A 26,404-nucleotide genomic window follows, 5' to 3' on the forward strand; every position below is an offset into this window, starting at 1 on the left:
AATAAAAGGTGAATCAAATGGACCATTACGGCAAGGCTGGGATGGTCAATTTGGTAAAGTAAATCCGTTGGGCATCTTTCTTTGCCTTTAGACAACAATTCTGATGGCAAAAGAGCCAAACGGGACAGGCGCAAAAAAAAAAAAAAAAAAAAAAAAATGAAGTTACTTTTGATAGAAATAACTAGTAATGTAACTAAGTTACTAATTTAAAGTAACTTACCCAACACTGGTGGTGTATACATACCACTGAGAAAATCTATCTAGGCTTTAGCCACATGCTGTAAAGTCAAATCTTCAGAATCAGAGTTTGAACTGGGGTTTTCTACGGCGTCATATTAGTTTTTCTGTTAAAGCCTTTTCCAAAATTTTTCCAGTCCTTTTCCAAACAGGCAACAATTCTCTGAAAAGCAGTACAGTGGTCCCTCGCTATGATGCGGTTCGCTTCTCGCAGTCTCACTGTTTCGTGGATTTTTTTGTGCAATTTTGAATGCCTTTGTTTGTTTGTTTGTTTGTTTTTACAGCGCATTGTGTTCTGCGTCCTAATTGGCTGTAGACCATTGTGCCGCATCTCCTGTACAATACAGAATGTGTTCTGCTTCTCAAATTTAAATAAATCTTTGATCGGTAGCAGCGTGACTCTGAAGTGCTGCACTGTATGTTTGTAAGTTTGCTCCCCAACAAACACATGTTGATGCACCATCAAATCCACCCGTGGGAGCACCCAAAAGGCAGAGGAAGATGCTAACCTTCACACAAAAAGTTGGACTTCTGGACATGCTAAAGGAAGGTAGAAGTTACCGTATTTTTCGGATTATAATAAAATACTGGACTTATTTTTCTACGAAGGTTTGAACTTCGAGTGTTTAAACAAGAGAGAAAAGTGTAAAAATATCCATGCCTGTGTGAGAAAAGTGTATAAAGTGTGTAGTGAGGGGTTTTACAGCCTTAAAACGTCTATGATAATTGTAAAAACAATAAAGCTGGCTACTTCGTGGATTTCACTTATTGCGGGTTATTTTTAGAAGATAACTCCCACGATAAACGAGTGAACACTGCATACAGCAGTCTACACTGGTCCCTGACCATAGATAGGTCATTAATGATGGTGGATTAAGCTGGAATAAGTAGTAACTTTGAAATGAGCATTAACAGGGGATGAACACTCACTAAACAACATTTTGCTTCTACAATGACAAATGAAGAATCTCTGCTTTGGAAAGTTCAAACACCACCTTTGAATGTTGGGTGTCCAAAGATTTACAGACAGAGGGAGGGGGAAAAGAAAGAAGAGGAAAGAGACGAGCAGAGACGAGCTGTGTCTGCAGGCAACACAGCAAGCCATAATTAATTACCACAGACAGGTACGTATTAAAAACAATATTCCATCTCACTGAGGCCTTGGAGGTCTTTGCATCAATAAAATGAGGTATTCATCAGATGAGGCTCTGTCCAAGCAAAGCTTCATGAAAGTGAATGGTGCCTTGTGTGTTTAATTTATAGCAAAATTCCTGCATAAACTGGGAGGTTGTAAAAAGTCCCAATTAGCCATCTGCGATTGTCTGGAGGAGATTTGATATATGGGCCTATCAATACAGCAAAACTGTATGCTGGGCTGTAATACCAAACTGTAATCTAGGGCGCACATGGTTCATAAGCACCCATTGACTCTGTGTGTGCTTTTACAGACCATTAGGGAGAGCTGTTTCAGTGAAGGCTGGGCATAAAGTTACAGAATGACCATGGCACAGAGTGTGCGTTTATCTGCTCCTGAGTTTCACACAGACATGCTGAGCTTTTACTGTCTGCCTGTCAAACAATTTACAGCTAAAATGTTAAGGCTAACACCAATCTCACGTAGCTTCAGACTACTGCACACCTGTGGAAAATAATAAGGTGCTTTATTATTACTGTACTCTAAAAATACTAAATCTTAAAACTTCCTGGTAACTGTAAACAGTACTTAATTTAAAATATGAATCAGAAGAATTCATATCAGCTGACAGCATCTAGACATATATTTATGTCTGCTCACTTTCCAAAGGAAAGTGTGTGTGGATGGATAGAGACAGAGAGGATTTAGCTGTTTTGTGAACGTCTTTGTCAGGTGAAGTGATAGAAGGAGGACAAATGGGAATAACGGTATTAATGTAAGAGAAGAAAGTGAAGAGCTGATGGTTGGAATGAGCAGAACATAACAAACAACAAAAAAAGAAGACGTCTGTGAAGGTTCTCAGTCATCCAGGTCATCGTAGTCTACAGAGCTTGGAAAGACAATCGTCTGGACTTCTTTAAGTTTCCTTGAAGACGTTTCATCCGAGAAGCGTCTTCAGTTCTCAGAGTGACTGGTGGAGACTCCCAGATTCTAAGCCCTATGGGAGCGTCCCTATGGGAGCGTCCCTATGGGAGCGTCCCTATGGGAGCGTCCCTATGGGAGCGTCCCTATGGGAGCGTCCCTATGGGAGCGTCCCCAAGAGGGTCATGGACCCCCTATTGATCCTCTGTCTGGCTGATTGTGACCCACACCCGTTTTCACACCCGGGCTTGTGTGATTAGGCAGACGATCAATACGACCCACCTGTTTTAATAAAAATATTAAAATGCTGAAGATGATTCCTGTTCCAGTGAAACATGTAAAAATAAGTGCGACCCCAGCTAACCTATTTATACCATGACTATAAAGTATTTTATCACTTCATTGATTTTACCAAAACTTTTCATCCATGTCATTTGAATCAGTTTCATGGACGGAAAAAAACTAATAATGATTTAAGGAACCTTAAATTGCCTTTTGAACACCACTGAACATCAAAATGATCAGCAAGCTCTAATTATCCTTTCTAGTGCAGAATAACCCCGCTATCACTGATGTAACCCATACGTCCTCCGAAGAACACGGTCTTTCTGGCTTGCTCCATCTTTGCTCGTGCAGCAGCTCAAGCCTGTCAGCTTTGAAGAAGTCCTCTATAAAGTAAATCTTCTGCAGGTCTTTGAGTTTTCGGATAGCTTCCTGGAATCCTGGTCCTGTTTTATGGTGGACTGCAGGATGATTTGACCGTGGCTTCTTTATCAGCCATTGTTTACATAAATGCTGTCCATGTAGTTTTGACTGGCACATCTTTAACATATTGAGTCTGTTTATGCTCTTTGTCTTTGACTACGGATGTTAAGGTTCAATCTGTTGTTTATTCTGTTCTAATTCGTCACCTTTTCTTTCGACTCCTCTTTTTCTTATAAAAGATTACATCATCTTTCAGTGCTTGTATCTTGCTTTTTCAATTTTTTTAAATTTCAGAATCATTCATCTCCACCACCCTGGTGATGTTAGCCTCCATAACTGAGTTCTTACTCAATTAGTTACAGCAGTTGTACATTTTAGAGGACAGCTTTTCAGTAGCTGTAACCGGAGCTGTATTTCCAGTTACTGGAGGTTTTTGCTTTGGAGATGGTGCCATAGATTTTGTGTGTTTTCCTCTTTAGTGTACTGCTGTTGCTGTTTGCTTCTATCTGTGAGCAGACGCGGTCATATCTGTTAGCTTGAATCAAAGCCTTAGCCAGCATCCACTCAGCATCTTTTTAAGGTTACAGCTGATGTTTTAAAATACAAACTTTGCTAAATCCAAAGTTCACATTGCAGTTTTGCTTCGTCTTATCAATAAACAGTGTTGGGAAGGTTACTTTTAAAATGTATTCCACTACAGATTACAGATTACATGCCCCAAAATGTATTTTGTAACGTTTTCCGTTACATTACTCAATGAGAGTAACGTATTCTGAATACTCTGGATTACTTAATATATTATCATGCTTTTTACAACTACATGAATGTACTATTGCTGTGTGATTTATTACTATTACTGAAGGCTACTCGCCATACCAACACCAACTCGATGTTTAAATCTTAATATAAATGAGTAACAGTAGGCAGTGGCGGTCCTAGCCTGTTTGGCGCCCCGGGCGAACACTCCCTCTGGCGCCCCCCCCCCACACACACACACACATAAAACATATTAAGGATTGTACATTAACATAAAACTGTTGTCGGAACCACACTGAATTTCACCAGAGAAACACACACACACACACATGAAGAGAGAGAGTATGCATAGTATGCAAATGGCTACCAAACAGCCATCATAATTCATCATACAATGAGAACAGGACAAATCAACAATTGACACTGACTAATTAATATTAAAATCTGTAACATAAAGTATTGTTTGGAGTTTAGTCTGTTACTGTTGCTATTTTTACCATTTCTTCTTGGAGCAACTGTAACTCACATAACTTCCTTAGGGATTAATAAAGTATTCTGATTCTGATTGTTTCAGGATGAGCTGCCATTATCCAATCACACATCTGCTTACTTGCATCTTTTGCTCGTTTCTCCTCCTCTTCTTTTCTCTTTTTTCTAAACTGAGCACCTGATGGCTTTGAACTTTTCTTGTCCATCTTCCATTGGTTTTAATTTTGCGCTCCAGTATGAACACAAATCCCCCAACCCGAGGATCACCACAACATAACCTAACACACCTACACCTTAGTTCACAGATTCACTTTGTCTAAGGTGCATTTCTGAGATTTCACACAACCCAGGATTCAGATCATGAATACATAATGGGCTTGGATTTACAAAATTATGAATGAAATGTGCTCTATTTGGAAGCAGCCGGCCCCTCCCCTTTCGATGGGTTGTGTGTGAGACTTTAAATCAGGGGTGTCAAATTCAAATACACAGTGGGCCAAAAAACTGGAACAAACCCATATGGAAAAGATATATATAAATCTTATAAAGTTTGTATCTGTCTTGTGTGAAACTTGTATGAAAAGCATATAAGAGTGAAAACAGATATAAGATCCCTTGAAAAATTATATAATGAAACTTGTATGTTTTGGATACTTACTAAAACAATATATGAAAGTAATGAGAAAGTGGCCACTTTCATGAGTAATCACATATAAGTTTTTACTATTTCTTTTCCATATGGGAAGTCGCGGGCTAACATTAATATTTATTGAAAAAAAAACTTCCTCCAGATATAAGAATGAATCTTTTCTTATGGACTCAAACAAGCTTTGCTGAAAAACTGAATATGGAACAAGCAAAGCTTAATACTAAACAATATATATATTAGCTGTATAATACCAGTAGGCCAGCTCTAATAGTAATTTGGTATGTCTTTGGCCAAATTTGGCCCGCAGCCTAATTACATTTGGCCCGCAGGCCAGAGTTTGACACCTATGCTTTAAATCATCAAACTGTAAATTTTAAATTGTTATTGATCCCTTTACCCCGAGTCCTAAAGTGTATATTTATTTTCTTACTCTTCTTATATTTATTGTTTGTTTACTTGCACTGCTGTAACTGGAGCCTCGTCGTCTCGTCTCTCTATATGCTGGACTGTATGTAGCGAAGATGACAATAAAGTTTACTTTGACTTCAGCAGCGAGCAGGCGCACCGAGGGCTCTCGCGCTCACTTTTCGCGTACAGAATTTCGAAAAAACATCTGTGCAAATTATAAGTCTATCATGATGTCTGGTGTTTTCGTGTTTGTTGGTTTGTTTTTATTTTGTTTTATTTTCGGAGTTGGTTATTAGATGCTGCTCCAGCCAGCCAGAGAATCCCCCGCCGCCCCGCCCTCTCCTCCCTGTGCAGCAAGCAGCAGGCGCACCTCGCAAACGGAGGGCGGTGTTACTCCCAGCAAATGGGCGATAGAAAACCGATCGGTGCCTGTGCCATTCCCAGTACGCGCTGGCTGACGTCGGGACAGCATGAGTACGAGCATTTTTTTGTTTTTTGCCGATGCCCGTGATGCCGCCCCCCACCACAATGCCGCCCCGGGCAACCGCCTGTGTCGCCCCTATCAAAAACTGCTACTAACAGTAGGTGGACATTAGGTAAGGCTGCACTTTTTGCAGCGATCTCGTATAGAAAACTATTCGCGCGTATATAAAACAGGTCAGCGGCTCTGAACCGTAGTAAAGGGACCTCTGGCTAATACGTCGGGTTCGTGTCGGCTCGTAGCTGAAAAATAGCTTTACTTTGTTTTCTGGGTCAACTTTGCTAGTGAGAGACAGAGAGAGGCGTTGAAAGGTTGCTGCAACGGAGCTTATTGTTTCAGAGGAAAACACAAACACAGTGTACAGTCGAGTCTTAACAGCTTACTTACAACTGGGCTCGTCAGGCTCTCTTCTTGGCTGCAGTGGTTATTATTATATTTACATGCTTCCAGCTCCCGTTTCTGCTCGGTGACAGCTCGTACTTTTCCTTTTTCTCCCTCCCTCCCTCGCTCACAGACACATAACGGGTACAGCAGTCCATTCTCCCTGCAGCACGGATTACACTGCCCATCAGGCTACATGCTTTAGGGCGATGCCTGTAACACTCTGCTATTGCCTTCATATTAAATCATTTTTAAAAATATTCCTTCACGTCATTATGAGACGCGAGGCTGAGACACAGACATCAGAGCCTCTTGATGCGTGTTTTGTTTGGGTTTCCACCGGCGTGGAATTACCAAAAACAGAGAGGGTATAGCCTAACATATGAAACAGGAAATGATCACCATGTAATCCCTTTATTTCAACAAAGTAACTGTATTCTGAATACCACCTTTTTAAATGGTAACTATAACGGAATACAGTTACTCATATTTTGTATTTTAAATACGTAACGTATACATGAATTCCATTACTCCCCAACACTGTCAATAAATGTTAATATTTCAGTCTAAATTGTCCACCATCTAATGTTCTTTAGTGTTAGCTTGCTAAGACGAGTTAATGCTAAGTGGCTAAGCTAATAGTTGCTACACACTACCTCTCCTTGCCACTTTCCTACGTGTTCGAGAATTATACCAGGGAGTCAAGTGCTTCTGATTTGAGGCTCTATTTTTCACAGGAGCTACAGTATCCAGAGTCATATGTAGTGAGGAGGCAAAATTATTAACAAGATAAGATTTTTAGTTTCCAAGTACTTTAGTACTATCTTTATATGCAGTAGAAGGGCACTGCATATTAAACATAGACTTACCTACTTGAACCCACCCAGTGTTTAGCACGGTCCCACTGTGAAAACCCTGTTCTGAGTTTGAAACCAAGGGACACTGCACACACACATGTTAATAACTTGGCAGTATCAAGACTTGAAACTAGCAAAGTCATGAAACGCTTTTTAAATTTCACCTTAGACACATGCAGCATTGCATGGTCAAGCTCGTTAGGATTCTTTCTTCTACTAAGAGCTCTTCTTATTTTGCTTCTAATTAGGTAAACGTAATTTCTGTATTGTAAAACTTTCCCATGTTCTTTTATTTCGTATAATACTTCATATCCTAGTTTTTTCTTATCTTTTTGTTGTTTGTGAAGCACTATGGAGAAGCACTGTATAGATAATCATAAAACAAGGATGTAGGAAAAGAAGCTTTTTTGTTTGCTTGCTTTCCTTACCAGTTCCCTTCTCCAGTATTCCAGGAATGTGCTTACAACTGTTTCTATTGTCAGCAGGTCAGGAGTGGATAATTCTTTGTTTTGAGTATTTACAAGCTACAGTAGTTGAGAGCAAAATGTATTAAGAAAACCCAAATGACAGCCTGAATCATAACAATATATTGTGAAGGCCTGAGAACTAAACTTATGAGCACAACACAACAACAGCTGGCTGTAAGGTGAAAACCCTACAATACACTGGTCGTGTCATATGTGGGCTATAGAAAAGCTCAGTACTCAGAACTTCATAATAAAGAGTGACATTACATTAAAACAGGTGACTCTCAGACTCATCTTATTGTCATAGTATTTATCAGTGCTGAGCACACCCAACAAAGAAACTTACACTATGGAAGTTGATCGTGGAGATCCAGGTGGTCCTGAGGGTCGTTGATCATGTGAGTCAGCACATGAACCAAAAAAACCGAAAAAAATGTGGTTAATAACCATCATCAGGTGGGTTTAGGGTGAAGCCAGTGTTGGACATTAACACACATGAAAAAAAATATGTAGAAAGTGACATCAATGTGAAATACAGACTAGGAGTGTCTGCAGAGGTGCAATATTTCCACAGTTTCATCCTCCCCCCTCTCTCTCTCTCTTTCTCTCTCTGTCTCACTGAGTGTGAACCTTGTTCGTTCAGTAGACCTGATGATGGGTCAGTCATTACAGCAGGGCATGGTGATGCAAACTCAGTCAATAGAGGAATAATTAAGTTCTCCCGTGACCATCTGTGTAATCATGATGAGGAAGTCCAGTATTAACCTGGGACTATGTAGACTGCTGTACTATGTGTGCACACAAAATGTGCAGTATGTGTGTTTTCAGGTTAGGTGACCTGGTCCTTGCTGCCTCTCCTGACAAACTGAAGGATGCTTCTGGAATGCTTTTCTTTTACACCCACACTCCTCTGATCGTTTTTTTCCTGGTAAGTGGAGAAACTGGAACAAAAAACAGACTTTTAAACCATTTCTTCTCTTTGCCATCCTCCTCTCTCTCCTCTTGCTTCCTTTAAGCTTTTTTCTCTCTTCCCATCAATTCCATTCTTTCAGTTCTCCTTTCCTCCTCTTTTTGTTTTTAGACTCTTATAGCCCTCCTCTATATATGTATAACCACATATGTCTATTTGCATACTTTCACATGACTATGTAAAAGTAATTTGTAGATACACCGAAGGTCAAGGCTAAGGGGAAAGTCTTCCTGGGTGCTGTTCAATTTATTTATAATGGGTTACATCAAAAGCATAATTCAAACATCTGCCGTTGTGAATAAATAAATAAATAAAATGTAAAAAATGTGTGACTGCCTGTTTTTACAGCACATTTACCAGGACCATTTTTTAATGAAAGAAAGAGTTTGGAATGAAACAATTTTCCTATTTCATAGACTGCTGGTGTTACTATCAGAACCATGAAAAGCATACTTACACTTGTGCTTAGTATAGCTCGCACTGCAGGCCTACTTGTTGTTCCTAGAGTATTTAAAGTAGAATGGGAGGCAGAGCCTTCAGTTTTCAGGCCCCTCTTCTGTGGAACCAGCTTCCAGTTTGGATTCAGGAGACAGACACTATCTCTACTTTCAAGATTAGGCTTCAAACTTTCCTTTTTGCTAAAGCATATAGTTAGGGCTGGACCAGGTGACCCTGAATCCTCCCTTAGTTATGCTGCAATAGACGTAGGCTGCTGGGGGATTCCCATGATGCACTGGGTGTTTCTTCTTCACTCACTATGTGTTAATAGACCTCTCTGCATTGAATCATACTTGTTATTAACCTCTGTCTCTCTTCCACAGCATGTCTTTATCCTGTCTTCCTTCTCCTTCTTCACAACCAATCACAGCAGATGGCCCCACCCCTCCCTGAGCCTGGTTCTTCCTGTTAAAAGGGAGTTTTTCCTTCTCACTGTCGCCAAAGTGCTTGCTCATAGGGGGTCATATGATTGTTGGGGTTTTGTTCAGTATGTATGACTGTAGGGTCTACCTCACAGTATAAAGCACCGTGAGGTGACTGTTGTTGTAATTTGGTGCTGTATAAATAAAACTGAATTGAATTAAAAACGATGTGCCACACATCCAAAAACTAAATAACTAGTGAGGATTACAGCAGTGTTTATATGAATGATGTGACGGAGTGGCTGGATGTGGAAGCAGACATTGAGAAACTTCTACAGTTGAGTTACAGTTTTGAACATAAGCATGCACAAGTATGAGATGAGGGAGAGAAACAGATTTAATAAGATTTAATTCACATGAGGAAAAGTCTGCACACCAGTATCAGGAAAGCACTAGAAAGGGAAGAGAAGGGTTAACCATCTGCCACGAAGGCCTGCCTCACTGTTTAACTCTTAACTCCAACAAGTCCAGAGTTTAAGCCAGCTCCTAGAAAATGATGGATGTAGGTATTGGCCACGCACACTTTCTCTTGCAGCCACTGTGCCCCCAACCCCCTCGACACACATGCACACACAACTGCCGTCACTTCTTTTCTTTCACCTTTTCTTAAAGATGCCTGCAAGATGAAAGGCTGCGGCCCTTGCCTTATCACTGTCTTTAGAGCTTGTGAAAACTTGGCTATACTGCAGCTTTTTAGAGAGAAAGAGGGGGAAAAGAGAGAGAGACAGAGGGAAGAGAAATAGCGTTGGGGATTATAGTTCTGAAGACAAACCTGACTATTCACACTTGGCATTAGCAAGACAGCCCGGGTACAAGAAGGATATTTTTTATTCCCTTCAATTTAACTTTAATTACTCAAATCTCGGCGAGGGCACACAAGAAAAGCCCAGGCATTTGTGTCTGGGAGATTAGCAGACTGCCCTGCCAAGTCCTCGCCGGCGCTGCATCGTTAGATAGAATTCAAATTCAAATCCAGGCTAAAGACAGTGCAGCTGTCGCCCCCCTGGCCTGAAAACCCCCTGGATCAGGAACGAGCTGTCCTCCCTCCTCCTTGCTTTCCCCAGGAGAAACCTAATCCTGCCTCCCTCGCTTCGTCTATTTCCATTGCTCTGTCTCTCTCTCTCTCTGATGACTGTGACAGCTCGAATAAAGCCATTAAAGCCTCTCTGAAATAATTAGTAATTAAAAATAAAAAGAGTGTGTTGTTTTGTGTTCCTTTGGCATGTTTCCCTAGGAGTCGAGGCTAGTGTTCTAAGGTGTCAGGGTGACGTGTCTTTCACCACTCGTCAGATCTTTTTCTGAAGTGTGGCTAAAGAAGGGATTTTGTCTCAGACGTATCAGGTTAAACAAATGCTTCCCATTCACATTTCCTTCTGTTTCCTAGGGAAAACTTCCTGGGCTTTCCTCTCTCCTCAGGAAGTTTGATGAAATGCCTAAATTCTGCTTCTCTGTGACTTGTGATACCACAAGTCTTTGCTGGAGCTTTTTAATCTCTTTAATCTTGTCAGCGTAGGACTCTAGGTCCTCTTCTCCACTTCCTTCGCGCCTTCCTATATCTGAAGCCTCTTTGGGAAGATGGTTCAATGGAAGACTCTCACACAGCGCTGAAATCCTCACTAGTTGTTCGCCTTTCACCCCCAATTGACTTTGTGAACACCTGCAATGCCTTTGATAAGTAGCTAGTCTTATCTCCCTTAGGAAAGCAGACTCCATTATCGTGGGTTTGGGGGCACATATTCCCGTCGTGCTGTGGGCCGCAAATGATAATCCATGCTGCCACACCACCAAAATCCTGGTAAAGTGATCCTAAATTGACAAAACCCTTGGATATTCTGGACTAGGTTAAGCCTCATCTCATTAGTGCTACAGTAGCTTTGGATAAGGGTTCGTCAGGCTTGTGCCACTGCTAAGAATGTCATCAGCACTGCCGTCCTTTCAGTTATCTTCTTTTAATCCCTGCAGACACAGCAATGCAAGAGGAGCAAGGAGTTTGTCATTTCTCTCCCTTCAAAGTCTTTAGGTAATTTCTTCACAGAGTCGTGTGGCTGGGTCTTTGAAAGCATCGCATCAAGCCATGATATCAGAGCAGACAGCAGTAACATTGTCCACAAAGTGTTGCAACTGCTTATTCCTTTGGCTCATAAGAGCAGTAATTGATTGGCGTGATGGAATTAAGGGGAGACTTGCCAAACGGAAGGGAGTACAGGCCCGATTTATTAAAAATCTGGCAAAGCTCAGCAAGCCAGGCATCTGATTATGATTTCAAGAACTCAGACTGGACTTGATTAAAAACTGTGTAGCCCAGATGTAGGCCCCTGTGAAGCCCCTATAGGCATCCTCTGAAATGCCAGCAAGGTGGGCCAGAGTGAGGAACAGCAGCGCTGGATGAAGTCATGGCATGCTGGCCAAATTACAGGTCCCTTTAATTGGGCTTGTTTCAACCAGCCAATCAACTGCTGCAAAGGAAGAACGAGATGTCTAGAGCTGTTTACCTTTCTGGGACTGGTATAGCATTTTCTCAAAGAATCTTTAATGAAATAACGGCAAATAGAAAGGTATTAATAAAAGAGCAGTAAACAGAGAGAAAGACACAAAAATCTCAGACCTCCTCCTAGCACTTTACTCACTGGTGTTCTAACAAGCCGCAAGAGCCAAGTTAATAACCCTTTTCCTTCTCTCTTCTATCTTTCCATCCGTCTTTCCCATCATCCCTCCTCACACCACTCGCTCATCACCCCCTCATCCTCGCTCCCAGTCTGCTCTGGCCTAAGGGACGGGATAGCGATTAATATCTGCCTAACTTGTTACCTAATTCATTATGGAATAGCAGTTAATTTGATTTGATATTATTTTAATAAAATTCTGTAATATGTTAGATTGTTTCAGGCTATCAAAATCATTTTCCAATTATTACAGTTACTCAAGCAAGTCCAGCTTTCCCCCGTATGTATGCATGATTAAACCTCAAATGTTATTAGTGCTATTGATCTGCACAGCTGCAACAGACTGGTGTGTGACTGGATCAGCAAGCTGTCTTAAATGTGTTTGATTGAACCCTTGTAAGGAAGAATGAATAAAATAAAGTGACCTGATTTCTTTCTGTGTTAACAGCCACACACCCGTATTTTGGCTCTGCGTTAATTAGTAACACGCTCCAGCAAGTCTGCCCTTTCTGAGGCATCGAGGCACAGTGAGCGTCAGCGCAGACAAATGCAATCCAAGTGCCCCCTTGCAGCCCCAACCCCATGTAAAAGAGATGCACACTTCACTGCCCTCACCGTCAAGATCAGAGTTTAAAGGGAGAATAATACCTGATAAACTGCAGTGTGGTGATTGGTCACCTTATTTATCCCTGCTACAGGCTTCTGTCTTTCCTTTAGGACAGAGGCTTGTAGTCTGTGGAATTTGACCTAAATCTCATTTCCCGATGTAAGTCATTCATTAGTCCAATTACAATATATATTACTCTATTCTATATACTATATATATTACTATAGTACTATTTTTTTTACATTTAAATTAAATAATCAAAAATGAAATGAATACGGGCATTACGTGGTGTTATCCCATAGTGACACACACGATGCAGTCACAGGAGAGCTTCCCCGAGGCCTCCCGCTATCATTACTGCTCCTGTATGGTTGGCAGGAAACCAGCCTGTCTGCAAACACTGACTGATGACGACTGAACAGTTCATACATGGATGCGTTGTTTGCCTCGTCTACATATCTGTTGTTGCAGTGCGGTTTGCTATGTTGGCGATTTCCTCCAATACTTTGGCCCGACATTTGTAACATAAACGAGGTCTTCGACTTGTGTTTTTGATTGGGTGCTGTGTAGGTGGAGTCGAGTGCTTTGACCAGTGCAGATAAAAGTTAGCGTGCCACATGGAAAAGCCTGTTCTGATATTTGGGTCTTTTACAGGATTTGTGCTTAGCTGGTAGTGCAGGCTTGTTATGTCGGTTTGCACAGTGCAGTTTTCTGCTCGGTGTCAGACTTTCATAACTGAACCGTGTCCATGTTGCAGAGGTAGCCCCTCATTTAGGAACAAGCTTTCGACTTGTTTTGGTCGACTATACCATGGTGACTATTGCAAACTGTCATCTAAAGCAATGAAGGATTGCAGGAAACAGCATGTTTGTGACAGCACAAAATAAACAACTAATGAATTACATGAAACAACAGATGTTTTCATATCGTCATCCAACTTTCTTTGGTATCTGGTTGCTGTACTGGTTGCTGCCTGTGTGAATGCCCCATAAGGTGGGATGAGTAGCAACACAGCACAGAACAGAGCAAGTACCAGTGACAGACTGATCAGATACAGGAAATAAGGAGAAGCAGGGGTGGAGGTGGGTTGCAAAGGAACAGCGGACATCCTTAAGCAGCGTGTACTGTATGAGATCTGCCAGTTGGATATAAAGTTATAGGCTAAGCCAGCACCTGAGTCTGCACCAACTGGTATCAACTGCTCTGTTCTGGGATTCTACCTGAACTCAACGTCATGGCCACATTGATGCTGGATTTATGTTTCACTCGGCAGGTTAGAGCCGGGTTTAGAATTCTGTCTTGGTTCTTAATTAGTCAAATTATGAAATGTTTCTGTGAACACTATTCACAGTGTGACTGAGTAATCTACAACCAATCACTAACATTAACAATTACTGACAGGTGAAGACTGTTTAATGACAATGACAGTAGTTGGCTAGAAGGTTGGGTGCAGAGCATCTCCAGAATAGCAGGCATTGTGGTGGCGTGTTAGCATTAGGCAGTGACAAACCTGACACAGGTGACAGAATGCTTCTGCAATGGCAGCGAGGTCCCTCCATCTCAGTTTGATCCACAGTGTACTGGAAAAATTGAACTTCTAAATGGCTTTAAAGAATTCTGATACCACCTCGGTACCTAATAACACAGGGCACCTGGCACTGACAGCTTTTATCTGACAACAGACAGTTTTCCTGTCTAACCACTTTTTTTGCTCTGATGTCTTTGGTGCCCCAAGGTCCTCACTCGGGGCCCAACCTGGTTTCATGTGTCTCACCTCTTTGGGGCTCATCGGCTTTGATGAGCTGTTGTCTCCCACCCAAATACAGAGCAGTCTCTTGCCAATGTACACAAATTGTTCTTGCCTTAAGAATTGTCTTTTTTCTCCATGCCACGACAACAGAGTTTACTTTTTTAACGTCCTACTTTTTATCTCTTATTGCATTCGCATAGCTGCCCCCTTCTTTTTTTCTCCCTGCAGTCACAGAGTTATCATGATTTATAGAAGAGTCCATTTTGTTTTCAGTTCCAAGACGCTCAAATCAAAGTACCATTGCAGTACTTTATCTTGGTTTATTGGAAGCCTCTGCATACTCCCCTCATGGTCAGTTAAATGTATTTAAGTGTATATTTAGATAAAAAATAGTCTCTGAGTCACAGATTTCATTGTTTTCTGTGTCAGTGATGAATCTCTCTTTTTTGATAGTTACTCACAGGGAGAAGAAAAATGCAGGCTTGGCTGCACAGTTATTTCCTCTGGAAAAAAAAGAGGCTACTCCCAGTCAGAGAAAAGACCCTAAACCCCCAACCCTATATCCTCTAATTCCTTTATGTTGAAAGTGTCTTCTGTGCATTTCTGAGTGTGATTTGAATACGGTCATCATCCTCTTCCTGGGTATTTACCCAAAAGCTGTGAATGCTCCCACTGACTACGCCTTTCTCCATCGCTTATTAGGTGGACACAGTTACAGACTACAAGCATTCATGGGGTTTATATGCAAAGCGTGATGATGACAAGGCACGCACTTTACAATAATACACAAATGCAGCTCTACTGCACACCCAACTCAGCAATCTCAATGAACTTCCATGTTCTTTAGCAAGAGGAAGAAGAAAAGGGGGGAAAACAAGCACAATACACAGAAAACATGGAAACCCACCTTTGTTTAAATCAGGTAACAATACCTTGCTGTCTGTCAGGCCAGCACAAAAGCCTTTAAGAGAAACCCGCTGTTTCTAAGATTCTCCGAAAAAGCATCTGTATGGGTGGATGACGTTTTGTGATTTATGCCATGAGGACACAGAATAATAGAACAATGCCCAGAGTCCTTCCACAGACAAAGAACGCTGCATAAGAACCAGTGAAAGACAAGACACTGTCATTTACTGCAGGTGATATGAATGGAGAGAGGCCAAAATTGATTTCCTGGGTACAATACCTTTGTGAGATGTTTGTTGGTCATCACTTGCAAATCCATACAGCCTTGATTAAGGACCACAAACGCCTCACATGCAGGGAAAGCAGAAAAATAAAACTATTAATCTCCACATACTTTCTGTTGTATGATGCAGCAAACAGCAAGTAGAAATAAAATCTGCTGTTTTTCCATGTTTATTGTGGAAATGTGATTTTATATGATTAAGTCCCTGACATGAAGTGACATGCACAAAACACAGAGGAGCGTGATATTGTTTTCAAACTCAGCCCACTTCTTTGATCATCAGAACTCTTGAATTTAACCTCCATCTGACTTCGACACACGTCTTTTTAAGCGCTCTCTGCCGAGGCAACCAGGAGCACTGTGTGTGCTTCCTCACACCCCATGCATTAAAACCTTTCTCTCTTATGTTCTGGGAGATTGAAAGTGTCCAGCGTATTATTCAAATGACACACTGCCTCACCGGGTGCCTCTTTTCTCTCTCCTCTATCTCCTTCCCTTCTTGCCCCCCCCCCCCCAGACATTATTTTTGAAGACTACTGCAGGCTAGAGGATAAGAATCCTGGTTGTGGTGCTTGCCGGCACTTCCTCCTCAGCCCTGATTTGAATAAAGAGCTTTGAAATTAAGTGGACAGGCCCCGTCAGGAAAGCAGCAGTGTGCCTTTAAGAAAGCAACTGTGCCTAGGTAAATTATTTTGATTGACGGTGCTAGGAATTTTTTTGCGAGCTGGCTGATTTAATTGTGAGTGCCAGGGGGCATCTTTAGGGGCCAGGTACCGCCGCTCCTTGCTGCCGGCCATTTGATCTCCTCTAGCAATCTCCCAGTGGTACCGGCAGCCCGGGCACTAAGGGCCAGAGGGCAGACGAACAAAGGCAACTCTGCGGCTGTGAGTCACACTTCTGTTCGCTTCCTCTGAAACACACAGAGAGAAACACACACAAAGGTTTGGACTGGGCAGCCAAAAGTGTGAAAATGGATTTCCAAGCTCATTTGATGTTAAGTTTTTAGTGTCGAGAGCAGTATATTCATTGATAAAAAGATTGGAATGGTGGGGATGGAGAGGTGAAAAAGAAAGATTGGGAAGAAAGCCAGTGCGTCCTCTGATGTTGGGGGAGAGGTGTGGATTGGGTTTCAAACACGAGGGAGGGGTAGGGAGAGGGGACTTGATAGGAAAAGGATCCCTCATTAGCAGACAGGCCCTGTCAAAAAGACGAGGCCTCTCTGAAAACCAGCAAACACACACAAATGGACAAATACTTCCAAAGTCCAACGCCGCCTCATACAATCTAGAGCAGCGGTCCCCAACCCCCGGGCCTCGGACCGGTACCGGTCCGTGAGTCGTTTGGTACCGGGCCGCGAGAGTTGAGGCTCAGGTGTGAAATGTATAGTTTTCAGGGTTTTTATCGGTTTTCAGCGTTATTTTGTTATCGTTTTTATCGTTAACTCGGTTTTCCTGGGTCTTTTCACGTGTGTTATGAATAAATCTTATTTTTTCTGTACCGGTACTAGTTTTATTTTGTTGTATTTATCCGCGACACCTTAAAGGCCGGTCCGTGAAAATATTGTCAGGCGGTTGGGGACCGCTGATCTAGAGCACTATCTGTAGCTGTCTGTCTCGCAGTCTCGTTCTCAACTGGAGAACCAGTTGTCCTTATCACTCCCAGTTCGAACACAGGAGTTTGTTCACAGCACGCCTTGGGTCCACATTCCTCTGGTCTCATTCTGTTGTGTCAGTTTTCAGCAAAAGAAAAGTGCATCAACTGTTGCACTACACAGTTTGCTAACACACGACGTCACCGCATTCAGAGTGAACGAGAAGACCTCTGTAGCCTAAAACACTGCAGCTGCAAGGAGAATAATTCAGTTCACTTTTATTTATATGGCACCAAATCACAACCTCGGGCACTCAATTGTAAGGTGGAGAACAGTCAAATACCCCCCCTATGAGCAAGGATTTTGGCAACAGTGGGAAGGAAAAACTCCCTCCCTGAGCCTGGTTCCACCAGAGCTCAGGGAGGGGCGGGGCCATCTGCTGCAACCGGTTGGGGGTGAGGGGAGAAAGACAGAATAAAAGACACACTGTAGAAAAGAGTCAGAGACGAATAATATCCTTTTTTTTTTTTTTTTTTTTTTTTTTTTTTTAAATGACATCAGAAACAGCAGTATGCGACATTACGTGATGGCAGAGCTTCAGTTCATCCTTTGTCTTTTTTTTTTTTTTTTTTTTTTTTTTTTTTTTTTTTTTTTTAATAAATAGGACAGGGGGAATGAATGAGAGAAAGAGAGGGAGAGAAAGAGAGAAAACCAAAGGGGAGAAGAGACGGTGAGAAGGGGGGGGAAGAGAGAGAAAAAAAAAAAACAAACAAAAAAAAAAAAAAAACAAACTCCTGGGTCACCTGTATGGAGAAAGAAAAAACAAACAAAAAACAAACAAACAGAGGAGACAGCAAACAACAAAGAGCAACATAATAATAAAGAAAACAAAGCACCATCCCAATAAACTAGCTAGTCATAGATATCAATAGTTACTAAATAATAAACGATATTGTGCAGCACGCAAGATAGACAGCGCACAATGTGCTTTGAGGCAGCAGCCAAGAAAGCTGTAGTCCGCGTCTGTGAATACCCGTGTGTACACCTGTGTGCATACCTGTGTGGATCAGCATGCTTGCATTCCAAAGGTTTCTCCATGTAACGATCTGCTAGGGAGTGTGGGGAGCCACAGCCCCGTCCTCCAGGGCATGAAGCAGGTATGGAGGAGATCAAGACTCCAGACATCCAGAGGCCCCCAGAACACAAGAGACCAAGGAAGACCAACAGAGGGGCAGCCGCGCCACTGTCCCAGTAAGAGCTGAGGAGAGTCCCAGATGAGGGCTCACTCAGCAGCCGCGGAGCAGAAGCCAGGGGGAGTTGCAGTGACGCGCCCGTGAGCTCCGCCGGCAGCCAGCTGTGCCTGAGTGACCGAGCCCCAGGCCGAGAGGCCGGGGCCACCCCACCTCCGGAGTGGCCCGAGCGAGCCCCAGGCTCCAGGCCCCGATAAGCGGCCGCCAAGGAGTGAGCCGGTGTGTACCCAGACGCCCACCCCCAGACACAAAGAACCACCAACGCACCGACACCTGAGGGAGTCCGCCACTGGCAGGGGAAGTGGTGGTGGGTGGAGATAGGCCTCCAAACCTTGGAGGGCCTGAGATGTCCCCAGAGAGGTGGCGTCTGATACCCAACCTGACATATAGACACAGACATACAGGCACACACAGACACAAACATCCATTCCCACCCTCATGCTCTCATAGGCACTTACTCCACACTCAACCAACATGGAGACAGACATAAAGAGACGCTGTACACACAATCACACTCCCCAAGCGTACTCTACAAACCGGGTCTAGGTACCCTTGCCCCTGGAGGGGGGAATTGCACCCAGACCCAGGTGGTGTTACCCTTTTCCCTGCGGTGGGGAGAGGCAGACCACCCCGACTCCGCAGCAGCAGGGAGGCCCCACACCCCAGACCGCAGTCGGACGGCCAACTCCTCCTCCTAGCCCCCCCGCTCCAGCAGAGACGAATAATATCCAATGATTAACCCTTTAAAGCCGGTGGGAGCGGACACGCTCTGTTTTGCGTAACTATTTTTAAATCCCGGTAGCTCTGCAACCACGTAAGCTAGCGTAATAATTTTTTTTGCATATGAAGCCGGAGGAGTTGTACTTACATCTGATGCCATCAGCTTGTCCTCGGTCACGGTTTCCTTCCACACATAGCTTTGCAAAAACTGCATAAAAAGCGCTTGCAGCAACAAAAACATAATATTCCAGAAACACACTTTGCTGATCCGATCAGCTGTTTGTAACACTTCCTACGTCCATCAGCGCGAACTATCGCATGTCCTCCATGTCCTGCCCAAAACCGGAAGTGACGTCATTTTGTGGAAATGTAGTTTTTTACCATCAGGGGCTTATGAGCCTATACTGCTCTTTTTAAAAGTTATGTTTGACTTTATGACTTTCTGTGTCGTTTCTGGGATGCTTAGGACTCATATTGCACTGCTGGAAGTAGTTTATTTTGATACATATGCTGCTTTTTTTTTGCAAATTTGCATTATAATATATATTTTCGTTTGTCCTGCAGTATATAAAAATTGGTGTATTTCAAAAATAAAACTATGAAGACACTCAAAATAAATTTCCTGTGGTGGGAAACTATTTTGTGCAACTTTTTTGCATTTACAGTTTTGAGGGATAAGCCTCTTAAATTTCTCTAACTAGAAATATATGTTAAAAAAACAAAAACGATTTTACATTCTTTTGTAGTTTATGTAATTACTATGCACTTAATGCAGACATATTGTTAAAATTTAGGCTGTAATGGTTGTATTGATGTATAGCAACTTGAAATGCTCCCAAAAATGGCACTACAGCATGTAAAATATAATATAATATAATATAATATAATATAATATAATATAAGCTCTGGCGGACTTGGTTCTATGGTAGGTCTTAAAGGGGCACCGAGTGCTGCACAAACACACAGGGAGTGAAAACAGTGAGTAAAGAAGAAAAACCTCAGATCTCACAAAGTCACAGCACTTTTCACTCTTCAATCCTATCACTGATTTCTAATCCGAAACCTCTCATTTGAAATGAATGCATGTGAATCTGTTATATAGGATTGCACCTTTTAGGGCCATGGGACTATTACCACCTATCAAAGACTAAATCATATGTTTCCAGGTCCAAAAAGAAATACAGCAATTTCTATGTGTGATACTTAATTTTTCAAAGTGACTGCAACTATGTAGCTGGAGGCAGAAACGCTACAGTGTGCATTTATGACATGCTGGTTCTTGTTACCACTTTCTCCATGTTTAAGGCATGAGTAATCTCATAGAGGCTGTATGCAGGCACAGGCTTAAACACTAGATGTGTTTTAATCTACATGTTGATAAAGAGCAGGGAGATTTTCAATGCTACTTGGAAGACACTAGCTTGAATGGAAAAGCTCCAAACTGCAGATGATTACAATGCTTACATGTAGCAAACAGTGAGATGAAGCTGCACATGGTCGATAGAGAGAAAACTGTGTTTATGAAAATCTCACATTTCAGTGGAAGGGAATAATTTTATTTCCAAAGAAAAGACTCTAAATCGTGCCTAAATGAAAGCCCCTGGAGCTTTTTCCTCAATACAATGGACCTTTAATCCAATGAGACTGCCATACACACACACACACACACACACACACCCTCATGAACACTCGTTCTTTAACTTCCTGTGTGTCTATGTTGCATCTCTTTTGTTTCTTCGATGCTTCTTTTCATTTTTGGGGTTTAATTGCTCTTTTTATTGAAGTATTGTGAGACACACGGTTTGTTTACCATGCTTTAGTGCTTTTTAGGAAGTTGGTTTGAAGCTGCGTAATTTTCAGTTTTATGTCTTTTGTAGTTTTATTTAACGGGATAACAAACACCCCAAAATGTGCATTTTGGTTTTATATCATTATTGTAAACTTCTTATTGTAAACTTGATGCCAAAAGTCAGAAGAGAAGGCAGGACTGCTTCAAGCTGACAGGAAGACAACAGTAACTGAAATAAATACTTGTTACAAGTAGAAGAGCATCTGTGAATATGGTAAATGGTAAATGGCCTTTATTTGTATAGCGCTTTACTAGTCCCTAAGGACCCCAAAGCGCTTTACACATCCAGTCATCCACACATTCACACACACATTCACACACAGGAATACACAACACACCAAACTTTAAAGCAGGTGAGCTACATTCCTGTCAGCTAAGGACAGAAAACTGGAAAAGTGCTGCTTGGTCTGAGTCTTGATTTCTGCTGTGACATTCAGAAGATGGGGTTAGAGTTTGACATAAACAGCATGAAAGCATCCCCTTCAAAAAAGCACCTTGGTGATGCTGTCAAGCAGGAGATTCAAGTCATGGACGTGCAGGTGGCAAATCTGCAGCAACTGTTTGATGCCATAATTTGACCAAACTCTCTGAAGAGTGTTTCCAGTTTGGTTGAATCTGTGCCAAGAAGGATTAACGCAAAAGGTAAAAGAGGGTCCAACCTGCTATTAGCACGACGTACCTTAAAAACAGGCTTCAAAATGCTCTAAATGATCAGTCTGGGGTCTCGCTGACATCAAGAAGGAAATTCCTTATACAATGCTAGGAGTCATCCACCTGTCCCTGTGACTGAAGAAGCCTCCCTGCTTTCTTCATTTCTCTCTTTTGACCAGTAGAAGATCAACAGCCTTAATTGTTTATCTCCACTAAATATGGCTGTGTTAAATCAACACTTAGAGTTACAGCTAGGGATGCACCGATACCACTTTTTTGGAAACGAGTACGAGTACGAGTACTTGCAATTCAGTACTCGCCGATACCGATACCGAGTACTTAATAAAAACATGATTTAAATTTGCAGGTAACAGCTTTAGTCCTATAATTTAACAAAAAACAAACAAACAAGGGACTAGTTTGGAATTAAGAACACGCCCAGCACTCGCTTTTGCTCAATGAGGGACTGGAGCATGTAATACGTGCTGTTCCAGCGCGTCTGTACATCCTGCTGCAGTCTCTTTATTGGCTGGTTGAGCTGTCCCTGAATGTCCTCGAGGCGGGAGTAGGCTAAGGCGGAATGTTTAAAATGCCCAACTATTTTCCGTCCCACTGCGAATAGCATCAGCTATGCTCCTCTGTGCTAATAAGCGTGGGTAAACTCTTTGTACTTGTTGTTGTGTTGGGATTTTAGGTGCTTGATTAAATTGCTTGTGTTAAATGCGCTACCTTTAGAGCCTCCTCTGGACAATTTCGCTGAGCACAATTTGCAGTCCACCTCCGCAGCCGGGGCCTGGGGGCGGGCACTCGGGGCCTGGGGGAGGGCACTCGGCACCTGTGATTAACCCCTTACATGCCGCTCAAACATAGACAGGTCTCAGACCGGTCGGTCCTCGGTATCGGGGGACTTTTAATGAGTACGAGTACTTTAGAAAATGTGGTATCGAGGCCGATACCCGATACCGGTATCGGTATCGGTGCATCCCTAGTTACAGCTGATTCTGTCGCTGAGTGTATTTGGTCCCATTGGTATTGCTGTTAAATTTACTCACAAGAGTTGAAGTTGTGAAGTCAAATTGATTCTAAATCGAGTCAGGATTTAACACTGACCAACACTGGATAGTGTTCTATGAGATTAACACTACAGGCTAAATGACTCTGTGAAGAGTATTATTTACAAATTTAAGTGTTAATATTTTACTCTTCTTGATAAATTAACTCAAAATTGGAACCCATAAATAATGACACTGCATAGAGTTAACAGAATTAACAGTTGTGGTGTTATTTTCTCCTTTTCTGTATTGTAACTTGTTCTTCCTGAGTGAAAAATTATTTGTATACAAGTAAATCCATGCATCTGAAACAAAACACAGACCAAACATCCTTAGTTAGAAATGACCAAAAATGTGCTGATCAGATCAAAACACATACAAATATTAAAAACTGTGATGCTCCGGCAGTCGTCGCCCGTCGACCTGCCCGTTGTGTCCGTGTGTCGTCTTTTGTTTGTCTCAACTCCCCTCCCGGTCCCCTATTTCCCTGTTTGTGTGCTTCTGTGTTGTGATTTGTGTTTGCGGAAGTCCGGTTTCAAACATCATCTGACCGGGAAGTGTTCCGGCGCTGAAGTCAGCCACACCTGCTGCTCATCAGCCCTCGCCAGCTGCAGCGGTTTGTCATCGCCAGCAGCCTCCATGCTTAACTGAGTGGCTGAGCTTCAGTCGAGGCTGATCATTAAGTTTACTCGTCAGTACAGACCCTGTTGGCTAGTGAAAAACGTGTGTGTCTAAAATTTGCCAGATCGTCTAGATGTGTTTTTTCTCTCTATGAGATGGGAAAGGAGTTTGTGATGGGAGCAGAGCCACTGTACAGATTTGGAGTTGAAGCAAATACCTACTGCAGTATTTTACCATCCACCAAAATATTACATTTAAAAACAGCTGTGCAGATGAGTATAATATATATGTGTGTGTGTGTGTGTGTGTGTGTGTGTGTGTGTGTGTGTGTGTGTGTGTGTGTGTGTGTGTGTGTGTGTGCGCATTCGCGAGCTATTACAGGACAAAGGGTACCCAAGCCTATACTGCCCTGTGTGGAAAAAGTAATTGCCCACTAAATCTAATAGCTGGTTGTGCCACACTTGGCTGCAAGAACTTCAATCCAAACAGTTGCCATAACTGGCAATGAGTCTTTCACATCACTGTGGAGGAATTTTGGCCCACTCTTCCTCTCCAGAATCGTTTTAATTAAGCCTCTCCACATTTTGTTCTGTTGTTCTGTTCAGTTTGTGAACATGACTGGCTTGTTTAAGATCACGCCAAAGCATCTCAATCAGATTTAAGTTCATGAGCCTTCTATAAAGCCCTTTTTAATTTATTTTCAAGTCATTTAGGGGTAGGCCTGTGTTTCAGATCATTGTCCGCTGCATGACTGAAGCGTGCATAAGCTTCAGAGCATGGACTAACAACGAGACTTTCTTTCAGGATTTTAAAGTAGAAAGTAGAATTCTTCGTTTCACCATTTATGGCAAGTCACTCAGGTTGTGAAGCACTAAAGCAGTCTCAGCCCATCACACTACCAGTGCCATGTTTGACTGATAATATAAACTGCTCCATAAGGCCTTTCCTGAGACTGGTGAGGCCCTGTGGAGCTAAATCAGGGTCAGCAGTTTCATTCACTTGACAAAATTCTGAAAGTTGTGATTTAAAAAATTAATAAAAATTAGTTTCAGACTTTTGACAATGATTTTGTGTTATGAGTGTGTATCAAGGGGGAGGGGCAGAGCATAGACTAATGATTGACAGCTCCTGTGTCATGTATGTTAGTTAAAAATTAGCATTGTGTTTGAAGTTGCCCACCGCTCCTTCACAGGATGACATTGGTACCAGCCAACAAGAAGAAACCCGGTTTCTGGTCATCCTATGATGATGTGAATATTTGTAGCACACTGATATGCTTTAAGGTTAAAGATGTAGTAAGGTGTAAAGGCATATTAGGTGGGGGATTCTAATTTCTTCTTAAAATACACAAATGAACAGGTGAGTCTTAGATTTTATCTACGAGTTAATCGCTCTCACAGCTTAGCAACCTACCAGTCAATCAGATAACAGTATTCCCTGTTGCTGGGGTAAATTTTTTCACACCTTAATGAATATGAATATGTTTTAAATATTCAAACAATTAACTTACTAAAAAAAGGTCATTCAATTTTTTTTATTGTTTTTTTTAAATATGAATACTTAGAATTTCAGTTTCAAATTTTCAAACTTTTGGTGACGATTTAGCTTCATAAGGCCTGCAGGGTTTTTTGTGACCTCCTTGATGAGTCATCGACGTGCTCTTGAAGTAATTTTGCTATGCAGGAACACCTGATAAGGTTCACCAGTATTCCAACGTTTTTTACATTTGTAGATTATGGTTCTCTTGGTTCTCTTGAATCCTAAAGTCTTAGAAATCACTTGTAGAGGGCAGTCTGCACCATGGCCACCCTGTTTTAAATGCACTTTACAACACCACGCATCAACACCACATATCAGCGGGCAGAATGAGGCATGTGGTCTTTTCACAGAGCCATTCTCTGTTTGCCGTCTGGAGCTGGAAGCCCCATGGAGGAGCTGGTTGTCCACTCAGGGTCTTGGCTGGTGGGCTTCTCTGCTGCTCGTCTCCACCCCAGACTTAAGGGAACCATCTGCTGATTACCCCTCTGGTGGTATTGGGACCTGGGAGTATAGTGTGGGTTTTTTGCCTATTTGTATGTCTGTGTGTCAGGTCAGGTCTTAAACTCCACCTCTCTTTTAGAACATCTCAGGCTCCCCCAGGTGTCGGGTCTATTTTCCCCCATGACACTTCCTGCCAGCGGCTGGTGCCCCCGCCAGCTGGTGCAATGGCGGTTCTCAGTGTCCAGGGCCGGGGGCTTTGTAAACTTTTCCAGAATAATAAATGTCAGTTACTTTGATTCTCAGCTTTTTCTTTAGACTGTGGCATGAGGTGTTGCTCATTGAGATGTTCTGACCTGCTTCATTTTGTCAGACAGATTCTTAAGTCATTACAGAGGTCCGGCAGTAATCAGCCTAGTAAAATTGAACTCTACGTTCCAAAGTGGTTGTTAATCACAGAAGATTCATGTTTTGGTTTAACATCATCAATATTTGATCTCATTTCAACTGTTTATCAGATGAGAAACCATAATGGGTAACTTCAGGACCTCCAAAGTGGCTTTCTTCACCTCTCTGTGACCTCATAGACATGGATTTCTCCAAGCCAATCAATAAAGATAAAGCTATGATACAAGTAGCGACATTGTTTAACGCCCTAACACAAACTCCAAACCTTCACCCTATCCATATTTCTATCCCTGATTACCAATATGGTAATTTAATTGACCTGGACTTGCAATGTACTGAAGCTGTTTTTAATGTTATTTCTCAAGCAGACGAAGACATTGAAAGACAGTTCCCCATACATCACAATCCCCACCCACTTAAAAGATGTAGGGGCTTTAGAGCTATGCTGCTTGAACAGAGGAAAAGGTTCCTCAGAGACAATAGCATTTGCTATCGCTGCCTTGCTTCAACCGGCCACCAAGCCAAAGACTGTACAGTCATGATTAAGTGTGAAGAGTGCAATAGTGAGAAACACCTGGCAGCTCTTCATCCTGCCCCAGCACCGCAAATGCCCAAGCCTCTCTCATCTCCTGAAGTGCACCACCCGCACCTGAAAGCAATAGCTGCTGAAATACCACCTCTCGACCCAAGTGCATTCTGT

Source organism: Simochromis diagramma, unplaced genomic scaffold, assembly GCF_900408965.1.
Source record: "Simochromis diagramma unplaced genomic scaffold, fSimDia1.1 OVJJ01000426.1, whole genome shotgun sequence".
Taxonomy (NCBI): Eukaryota; Metazoa; Chordata; class Actinopteri; order Cichliformes; family Cichlidae; genus Simochromis; species Simochromis diagramma.